Genomic DNA, 11182 nt, shown 5'->3' with positions numbered 1-11182 from the left:
TAGATTTTTTGCTTGAAACCAGTTGAACAAAATCCTGTGATGCATCATAGAGCGCCCTGTTTTGTGTATTTTTGGTGTAAATCCAGCTTTCACTTTGTGATTTATTTTTTAATCCAACATGTGACTCCTAAACATGCAAGCAGGAGAGCTCTGCCTTAACACGTTTACAATCTAAGTGGGGTCATTTTGACATCTGTCTTACACCCGCTTCAGTTTCTGGAGAAAGTACAGAGAAGGGCAACCAAAAGAGGAATGGAGGAGCTCAGCTATGAGGAAAGATTAGAGGAACTGAATTTATTCTCTCTTGAGAAAAGGAGATTATGGGGGGATATGATCAACATGTATAAATACATAGGTGGTCCATATAGTGAACTCGGTGTAGAGCTATTCACCCTGAGATCACAGAGGACAAGGGGGCACTCTTTACGTCTGGAGGAAAAGAAATGTAATCTCCAAACATGGAAAGGTTTCTTCACAGTGAGAGCTGTAAAAATGTGGAATAGACTCCCTCAAGAGTTGGTTCTGGCCAGCTCAGTGGATTGCTTTAAAAAAGGCCTGGATTATTTCTTAGATACACAGAATATAACTGGATATTAACATTTATAAGTAAAGTTGATCTAGGGAATATATGATTGCCTCTCGGGGGATCCCTGCAGGAGAAAATTGGATCATGCTTTGCTGTTTTTTTTTTTTGCCTTCCTCTGGATCAACTGTGGGTATAGGATTATAACTTTTTTTTTTTTTTTTTTTTTTTTTATGGTCGAACTGGATGGACTTTTTTGTAATTTTCAGCCAGACTAACTATGTGGATAAAAGTGACAAACGTGCACAAAGCAAGGTAAAGTGATATTAGTGATCACTATCAATGTGCTAGGTGGTAGAAGTGATGATCCATCTGAGAGGGTCTCGGACAAGTGCTCCTTACAACATTCTGGTGACGTGCCATGAAATTGTTAGGAATACGCACTCACCAGATGCACAACCTTTATGCGCATATAGGTATAGCTCAAGGATGTCTGCTGGAAGGCTGACCCGGTTCCGATAGAAGATTCCAGCAGACATCCTTGAGCTATACATATATGTGCATAAAGGTTGCGCATCTGGTGAGTGCGTATTCCTAACCATTTCACATCATCAGAATGTTGTAAGGAGCACTTGTCTGAGACCCTCTCAGATGGATCATCACTTCTAAAGCACTTTATGAACTGTTTTATAGGACTGTGTATGATCATGAACACCAAGCACATTGATTGTGCTCACCAATATCACTTTACCTTGCATTGTGCACGTTTGTCACTTTTGTCCACATCTGGGTTGAGTGCAATTCATATGTATGCATTTTAATTGGATTTTAGGGATTCCAGCGCCGCACTTTTTTTTTTTTTTTTTTTTCCTTGATTATTCTGGAGGTTTTTGGTCTTCCTTTTGGTGCTTTGGCTGCTTGTGATTGTTGTAGCGCTCACTTATTTTACCATTTTATTGTTTAGACTAACTATGTAACATCCATTTTTTTGAAACGGAAAAAAGTCTTTTTTTCTTGTTCCGTTTAAGAAAAAAATGGAACGGGCGAAAAATGGATGCACGCAGACAAACCGTCCGTTTTGACATTGGTAGTGGATTTTAAAACTGTAAATTAATAAAACCAAAAAACTGATCCATTTTTTTTCTTTGAAAAAAAGTGATTTAATTGATGAAAAAGTGGAACGTCCATGTGAAAGTTAACTGATGGGACTTGCTTTTTAAACCTGGCGCCACTTGCAATATTTTATTATGGAAAATTGTGCTTTAAAGGTTAGAAGAAGCCTAATAGGAGAGAATTGATGCTTCACACAAGAAGTCTTCTATCTGTCCTTGGGATAAGGTTATGAATGAGGATCACTTTAGAGGTTCAGAGGAGGGGTGCTGATGGCTGCTTGAGGTATTTGTAAGCTGGTGAAGTGTTTCGAAAGAGCAAAATAATACTTTTGGTTTTATTCCCTGGTTGATAAGAAGTCTGTAAAAAGATTAACAGAGCACATGAGAAATGATGGGAAGTATAATTAAATCTCACAGCAGCATTCATGATTGATTGTAGAGGTGAACATCTTATAAGTAGAAGACTAAAACAGGGGGAGTTTAACATTTCCCACTGTCTGCCTTCAGTTATTCTGCTTTGAGACCTTAGTTTCTTTCTTTTCCATGCACATTCCCTTGATCGGCTCTGTTTAAGCATCTCTGTTTAGGGCCTTTTCTGCAATTCTGACAAATCTAGAAATGCCAGTAGTTAGTTCCCCTTTACCAAAAAGCTGCCTATGCAAGTAAAGGGTGCCTGTAGATACAACCAAACCGACTAATACTCTTGCTCTAGGTATAGACTATATACATACCCCCCTGAATCCTGGCTGAAAAATTCTCTGAGATTGCATCATCCCATTCTGCCTTCTTGGCTCCTAGGTGTTACTGTTCATCTCCTCCATCACATGAGCAAGCTTTTTCTCTGATTGATACCCCCTCACATGTTCGTTCTCTCTTGTGACGCAGTAGCTCTGAGCTCAGTGTTTTGAGAGCTCACTCCTGTGATGAAGGCGAATGGTAGGAGCTAGGAGTCTCTTAGCAATGTCATAGCAACAAGCATTTCAGGATGAACCAATCTCTGGGAGTTTTCAGTCAGGCTTTAGGAGGTACGCAAATGGCGTATACCAATAGCAAGGGCAATATTCAACTTTGGTCAGAGCTGTATAGTTTGTTTTTTTTGTTTTTGGTTTTTTTGTTTTTCAATATGGAATGCTTCACAAATTTGCATGTCATCCTTGCGCAGGCACCATGCTAATCTTCTCTGTATCGTTCCAATTTTAGTATATGTGCTGCTGAAGCAAGCACCGGCAGTTTTTTTTTTTTGTTTTTTTTTATCTACAGGCGCCCCTTATCTGCATAGGCAGCTTTATGGTAAAGGTGAGCTATGTCTGTAAAGCAATGGCTGCAAAACGCCTGCAAAGATCCTTTTCTGTTTCAAAATTTTTATTAAAGTTTTAAGAATACAACAAGCTCAAGATACGCCAACGCAGGGACAGAGCAGAACAATAACACATAAACAGATGCATACTGCTGACTTGTATTCTCCAAATAAGGGAATGTCCAATGACATCAAGAAGGGACAGCAAAAAGCCGAACCAAATAGCAGCAGCAATCCATCATATTACCGGAAAAAGAAGAGAAAAAAAGGGGGGTTACAAAGAAGGAAAAATAAAGTATAAAAACGTAGAGAGGGAAAAAAAAAAGAAGAAAAAAAAAAAAGAATCGGAAAACATGGAGGAAAGGAAAACTAGAAGAATCACTGATCCAGGGCTAGCAGAGGCAACGACTCAATGACTATAACACTCCATAACTAGTAGGAGGCAGGGATGGCAAGGAATAACGTATCCAAGGTTTCCAAACCTTAAGGAATCTTGGATGAGAATCTTGAAGAAACAAAGATCCTTTTCAATGCTAGTTGCTAAGAAAGTGGGTACAGGCGTGCCTCGGTTAACATAGTTTTCGGTTTACGAATAAAAATACATTGAATATAATGCCTCGGTTTACTGATTTGAAAACGGATTAATTGGTTTTCAATGCATTTAGGAATTTTTTAAAATGTCCCTGTACAGTACTATGCCTTTTTAAAGAGCATTTTATAAAGAGTTTTGAACAGATAAGACTTTTGTTTTTTTGTTTAACTTTTTTCTGACCTCCAGCACGGATTAATTTGGTTTTCAATGCATTTACAAATTTTTTTATTTTTTTAATCATGTCTGTTTTTATGCTTCTAAAGTGCACGTTTTAAAAAGTTTTATCTGTGCAAAACTTTTTGACTTTTTTTCTGACCTCTGGAACGGATTAATTGTTTTTCAATGCATTTACGAATTAACTTTTAATCATGTCCCTGTACAGTAGTTATGCCTTTAAAAGTGAACTTTATATAGAGTTTTGAACAGATAAGACCTTTTACTTTTTTCTGACCTTGAACGGATTAATTGGTTTTCAGTGCATTCCTGTTGGAAACCGTTATTCGGTTTGTGAATTTTTTGTGATACGAAAAGTCCAGCAGAACAAATTAAATTTGTAAACCGAGGTACGCCTGTACTTTTTGGAGTTTTTCTTTTTATCTTTTTTTTTTTTTTTTTTTTTTTTACTACATAGGGCTTCTGCACCTGCAGGAAAAATATGAAGGTCGATGAAGAATGAACATTTTTAAATTTACAATAAATAAAGGGTTAAACAATAAAGGCAAAACTTTTTTAGTTTTGGTTAGAGTGGAGATGGATTAGAACTCCTGCCAGTTTTTATTGTTGTCGGTGTCCCCGTAAAGGAGATTCCCCATCCCTATTTGTCCTGTTTACCATTATCATTGAAAGTGAATGTAAAAAAAAATAAATTTTAGAATGTCCCCAGAAAATTAATAGACTGGAAATCTTTCAATGCAGACACTAGTTCTGATGACCTGGGGGTACCAAGACATTCCCTTAAATTGAACTTCACTCTCTCAATCAACATGGACTATTTGTAATCTTTCTGCTGCTATCATTAGTAAATACATAGTAAAGTATATAATATTTACTTGTTTTATACTTTAACATTTGTTCAGTTACTTCCTAGTGTACAGGCCTAGGCAAATGATTTTCTACATCCTAGGAGTCTTCAGGAGGAGGAGGAGCTTTTTCAGTTAAGCACAGCCTCCTGAATGCATGCCTGAATTAAGGGCAGATGGATTCCAGGAAGTAAATGCTACATGACTCCTCTGCCAGAAATGCTGGGAAGGAGGTGATTTTGGAGGTCTTGTGATTTTTCTGCAAAATAAAGTATGGAGACATGGATGGATGAGTTTGCTTTGAATATTAAAAATTAAATAGCGTTTTTGTCTTGGGCTACGTTCACACTAGCGTTGTGTGCAGGCGGCAGAAAGGCTTCCCAAACGCCTCGGACAATTCTGCACATTGCAGCACATGGTGCTGTTCTAACAGGAGCATTAGCGTCGCGGCAAAACTGATGCCTCTGGTCGAGTCAGGAGGCGTTGAAGCCTTCTATTCTAGTCTATGGTGCCGCTCCGCAAACGCCCGGCCGGCGTTTGCGGTGCGGTTGCGGGGCGTTTGCAGAGCGGTAACACCATTCAAACTTCATTATAGGCGTTTGTAGGGTGTTTTTTAATGCTCGGCAAACGCCTAGCAACCGCCGCTGAACCACACATGCGGCGTTTGCCGAGCGTTAAAAAACACCAACGCTTGCCAAACGCTATAGGGGCGTTTGGCAAGAGTTGGTAAAACAGTCAAGTGTGAACGAGCCCTTACAGTGGTCAAATTCACTGTAGTTCTGGTTTAAGTGCAGGCAAATCAGATAGTAGCATAAGAATGAATAGGCACAAAGTCTAGAAGTGTTTGGTTATATTTGCTGTAAAGTGATCATGTTAAATGACAGACCTTCAAATACTCACTATTGTCGGTTTGGAAGAAACTAACCCAAGATTTTTTAATGCAGTTTGGAGGAAGGCATCATACAAGGTTGCCTTTCATTCTACCTAATGGGGCAACTCCTCCAAACAATTAGTATGCAGCAGTGTGTTATTGCACTTCATTTTCTAAACTGCTGCGTGAACACTTTGTAAGGCTCATAGCTGTAAATGGTCATATAGTGCGTGACCTTTTTAGAAGACAACTGCAATGCCTCTAAATAAACACGCATGTTGAGTTTTTAATGAGTAGGAAACTAAACTTTATTAAAAACTGGATTTCTGCTTCTCAAACAAGTGGACAAGTGGGTCAGGGGTAGGTGAGTAGACTAAAAGTACTACTCACCTGTGTTGTCCTGAGTTTCTGATTCGCTGACCACAAGTCCTTATGTGATCATTATCCAGGACATATGGCCACTTCTGTGTTTATATAGTATGAAGACCTTCACCCTAGATTTACATAGATTTAGTAGATAGAGCTAACACGGCACTGAAGAAACAGAGGCTGACCACAGGTCTTCACATAGATCACACTAAAAGTGGGAACCTATTTTTTATTTTATTTTTTAAAAAACATACTTTTATATTTATAAGGTTTATAAAAAACAAGATACTTTATCAGGGTTCATTCCACCCTGTACTGCGACACCGTGTATAAGTACACACTACAGTACAGTTTCAATCACACAGTAAATACATTCACCATGCGGTATGATGCCTCACGAGTTGTGCGGAGCAAAGTTTCTTGAACCATCACGTCATGCATGATGCCGCTTACTCTGAAACTGTTGTGTGGCCCCTAAAGTACCACTGAAATGCCTGTTGGCGTAATGCCAAACATGCAGTTTGACCCCTGTCCTGCATTTCCTGCGTGGCATCTCAACTAAAACAAAGCATGCAACACTCGAAACATTTCCAAAGCAGTTCAAAAAAGCAACGGGTGTGATTGGGGGGGGGGGGGGTATGAAAGACGAAGGAGGGATAAAGAGTTCACAGGCCCAAATCTTTATTGAAAGGACAGACACTCCAGGGAGAGTGAGGGAAGGGGAAATCATCAGACGTCCTTGAAGGCCATCAGGTTATAGTCTCTGAGCAGACTGTGGACCAGTCTGTGACAGTCCTCAATGGACATCCTCTCCCGCTGGTGGATGAGATGTTTTCTGGTGTACCACAAAATGTCCTTAAAGCAACACCTCACCCTCCAGGCGCCATGAATCTGCTCCTGATCAATGTCCCAAAGAATATTAACCAGGAGCTCAAGACCACATGACTGTACTCTCCATTTTCCTTGTCATGATTTCTTTGATCCTCCATTTTATTGGATTTTTGCTTGTGGATAGCATAGTGACATTGCTGTATGTGGTCCCAATATGGAGTTTCACCACCTCTTTTTCCTTGTGGCATTGGGACTGAAATTGAGGAGAAATCCAAAATGTTAAGCTGTCACCAAAACAGGAATAGGGGTAAACTCTTCCAATGAGGACAAGAGTCTAAGAGGGGATTTCCCCTTTACTTTGGAATGATTTTCTTTCACTTCCCGTTGTGTTTACAGTGTAGGATGTGACGGTAAATCTCCCCAATGGCAAGCCTGAGAGGGCTTTTACCACTCCCTACACTATAAAAATGGATTCAAAAGTTTTCCCTGTAGATTTGCTTTAACTCTATAACATTTCTGTAGTTCATGCAGACAAAAAAATGTGGCTGCCCTAGTTCATTGAAGCATTTTGATGGTATGATATCCTCATTTTCTGACATCAGTTTGATTCCTTGACATATAGAAAAGGAAATCCTAACCCTAAATAAGGCACTTGCCCTTCCCCCATCATCATTAGTAAGAATACCTGATGAATAAGCATATCATGGAAGAGATGGCAATTATTTTCTTTATCACTAATAACCTATAGAAACACTTGCGTAATCGTTCCGCTTCAAGGTTACAGTGTTGTGCTAAAGTGATTATAATGAAATATTTCATCGCTCAACACTGAAAGATGCTTCACTGCATTGCTGATTCTTTCAGATGGTGACCTCTGTAAAGCTGGAGACTAACTGATATGAAGTAAAGCAGTTAAATGTACTTGGATTACTGGGGACAATGTCTATATTCTTCTTTTTCTAGACAGTCCCACGATCATGTTGGTGTGTGTGAACTAATGTAGTCCACCCTTAGAGGCAATGCAAGCTGGTCTTGAAGTATTCCCTTTGTATTTGTGCCTTTACCACTGATGACTTCAAGACTATAAAAGACCATCTAACCTGGAGAAACACTTGCTAAAACCCAATGTAGCAATTCTGATTTCTCCTGCTATCAGAAACTGTTCAGAGTCTTGTGGTGTTTGATATGTATTCCAACACACATTCATTCTTCCAGGTCAGGCGTGAGTAACTGTGGCCCTCCAGCTGTTGGTGAACTACAAGTCCCATCATGCCTCTGCCTTTCGGAGTCATTCTTGTAACTGTCGGTTTTTGCAATGCCTCAAGGGACTTGTAGTTCTACAACAGCTGGAGGGCCACAGTTGCCCACCCCTGTTCTAGGTTACAATTATCTGTTCCCAACATCCACCTCTGACATTTCCATGATTCTGTCATCTACCATCTAACCACTCAGTGCAGCGAATGTTAATAAAGCAGAACTTTACTCCGTTTCTCATCATTGACTATTTTAATCCTAGAGTTAGTAAATGGGTAAGTACAGCAGGTAAAATAAGTATTGAACACATCACCATTTTTCTAGGTAAATATATTTCTAAATGTACTATTGACATGACATTTTCACCATATTGCTAACAACCAATCCATACATACAAGTAAGTTCTGAAATTTAAGTTATGTGCAATTGAATGGCATGACACTGGAAAAAGTATTGAACACATGAAGAAAGGGAGGCACAAAAGGCATGGAAAGCCAAGACACCAGCTGAAATCTATCAGTAATTAGAAAGCAATCCTGCCCCTTGTCAGTACAGATCAATATCAACTGGTTCATTCTCAACTGATGGCCTATAAAAAGGTGTCTCATTACCAAAGTGTCACACAAAAAGCCCTCTCAAGACCTTCGCAGCCTTATTGTTACAAAACATACTGATGGCATTGGATACAGAAGCATTTCTAAACTTTTGAATGTTCCGGTGAGCACTGTTGGAGCCATAACCCGGAAGTTGAAAAAACATAATTTCACCATAAACCGACCAGGACCAGGTGCTACTCTACAATATTTCTGAGGCGTGAAAAGAATTATCAGAAGAGTTGCCCAAGAGCCAAGGGCCACTTGTGGAGAGCTTCAGAAAGACCTGGAATTAGCAGGAACAACTGTTTTCAAACAAAACAATAAGTAATGCACTCAACCACCATGACCTGTATGCATGCTCACCATGCAAGTCTTCATTACGGAAGAAAAAGCATGCTGAAGCTCGTTTAAAGTTTGCTGCAGAACATTTAGACAAGCCTGTGAAATACTGGGAGAATATAGTCTGGTCAGATGAAACCAAAACTGAACTCTTTGGATGCCATAATACACACCATGTTTGGAGGTCAAATGGCACTGCACATCACCCCAAAAACACCATACCAACAGTGAAGCATGGAGGTGGGAACATCATGGTGTGAGGCTGTTTTTCAGCATATGCTACTTGCAAACTTCATGTCATTGAAGGAAGGATGAATGGAAAAATGTGACAAACATTCTTGATAAAAATCTGCCATCTACTAGGATGATGAAGATTAAATGAGGGTGGACATTTCAGCAAGACAATGATCCCAAACACAAAGCCAAGGAAACTCACAACTGGCTTCAAAGAGAGAAATAAAGCTGCTAGAATGGTCTAGCCAATCACCTGATTTGAATCCAATAGAAAATCCATGGAAAGAACTGAAGATCAGAGTTCATTAAAGAGGCCTACAGAACCTTCAAGATTTGAAGACTGTGTGGGCCAAAATCACACCTGAGTAATGCAGGTGACTAGTTTCTCCATACAGGAGGCGTCTTGAAGCTGCCATTACCAGCAAAGGATTTTGTAAAAAGCATTAAGTTTCATTTAGCATGTTCAATACTTTTTTTTTTTTCCCTGTGTCATTTCATTTTATTACACATAACTTAACCACTTACCCTCCTGAGGATTCCCCCCCCCCCCCCTTCCTGACCAGGCCATTTTTGTGTGCTGCGTTACCTTAACTGACAACTTCGCGGTCATGCAACGCTGCACCCAAATGAAATTTACGTCCTTTTTTTTCCCCCCCCAAATTGAGCTTTCTTTCGGTGGTATTTGTTCGCATGTGCGGTTTTTCTAAAAAAAAAAACATTTTGTGCTTTTTGCTATTTAAACATGTAAAAAAAAAAATTTAAAAAATCAAATTTCATCATAAATATACACCAAAATGTATTCTGCAACGTCTTTGCTAAAAAAAAAAAAAAAAAATCCCAATATGTGTAAATTGGTTTACGAGAAAGTTATAGCTTTTACAAATCGCGGTATAGATACTAAAATTTTCTTTTTTTTTTTTTTTTTTTCTTCTAGTAATGGCGGCGATCAGCGACTTTTAGCGGGACTGCAGTGGACATTCTGACACTGGGAAGAACGGACTTGGTGTCACTGACATCCCCAGTGACACCAATACAGTGATCAGTGCTAAAAAAAAAGCACTGACACTGTACTAATGGCACTGGGGAGGAAGGGGTTAATATGAGGGGCGATCAAAGGGTTTAAATATGTGTAGGAGGCGGGGGTGTGCTTCACTGTAAACACACTGCTCTGGATGGCTGTGCAGTGTGCCCGAGCCGACAGAGAGGAAGACTATTAGTAAACAATATATATATATATATATATATATTATATTATATTATATTTTTTTTTTTTTTTTTTTTTTTTAGAGTGGTGGGGAAGCGGTTCAATTCTGAACATGTTTTGGTTTCTTTGCATGTATGGATTGCTTGGGTTGTTACCACATGTGGTGAAAATTTCATGTAAATAGCACCTTTAGAAATATAATTACCTAGAGAATGGTGACATGTTCAATACTTGTTTTACCCGCTGTATATCATATTTACTTTTTTTGTGCATTTCTTCAGTCACTTCCTAGTTTTCAGGCCTAGGCAAATGATGTCATATGTCTTTAGGAGGGGAGGAGGGGTTCTGTCAGCTAAGCACACCCTCCTACCTGCATGCCTGAGCTAAGGGCAGATGGATTCTAGGAAGTGACTGCTACATTTAATTATCTACCCTTATTCAAGATGGCCATGGCCAAAAATGCACTAGGGGTGTTTTTCTAAGTAATTTCTCAGTAAAAAAAACATGGAGACATGGATGGATGGATGAGTTTGCTTTGAACATTTAAAAATTTAATTAAATGTCCCTTTTTTTTTTTTTTTTTTTTTTTTTTTTTTTTTTTTTTTGGGGGGGGGGGTTTGTAGTGCTCAGATGCAGTGTAGATCTGCTTTAAAGTGAATGGGAAGTTCTCCCAAACCTTCTGCAAAGGGACAGAACTCAGAGAAAAAGGCAAAAATGTCTGACCTGCGTATTTAGCTATAGTAAACATGTCTGTCACCTTGCCCTCTAAACTATAAACCAACAGAATTTTGTTTGACAGTTTTGTATGGTAATTCTGAGAAATCGTTCATCAGAGCATTCAATCTTGCCATCGTGTTCTGCATATTGGACTTCTGGTGCGCCTTCAGAAAACTCACCAAAACCACCCAATGTAGTAGTCTATGGCAAAGTGCAAGTAACCC

The 11182-nt window shown here is 39.2% G+C and overlaps 1 non-coding gene across 1 annotated transcript; it reads right to left on the bottom strand.

Annotated features, from left to right (window-relative positions):
* Nucleotides 1-2752: 2752 nt before the first annotated feature.
* LOC149448735 (U6 spliceosomal RNA) lies at nt 2753-2859 on the bottom strand. Its single transcript, XR_016305802.1, has one exon. It is a non-coding gene; the product is annotated as a U6 spliceosomal RNA (small nuclear RNA).
* Nucleotides 2860-11182: the final 8323 nt, after the last annotated feature.

Source organism: Staurois parvus, unplaced genomic scaffold (assembly GCF_062004578.1).
Source record: "Staurois parvus isolate SC_StPar_1 unplaced genomic scaffold, SC_StPar_1.0 ptg000661l, whole genome shotgun sequence".
NCBI lineage: Eukaryota > Metazoa > Chordata > Amphibia > Anura > Ranidae > Staurois > Staurois parvus.
Note: the sequence above shows the minus strand (reverse complement) of the source record. Positions and strands in the feature narration are given on the sequence as shown.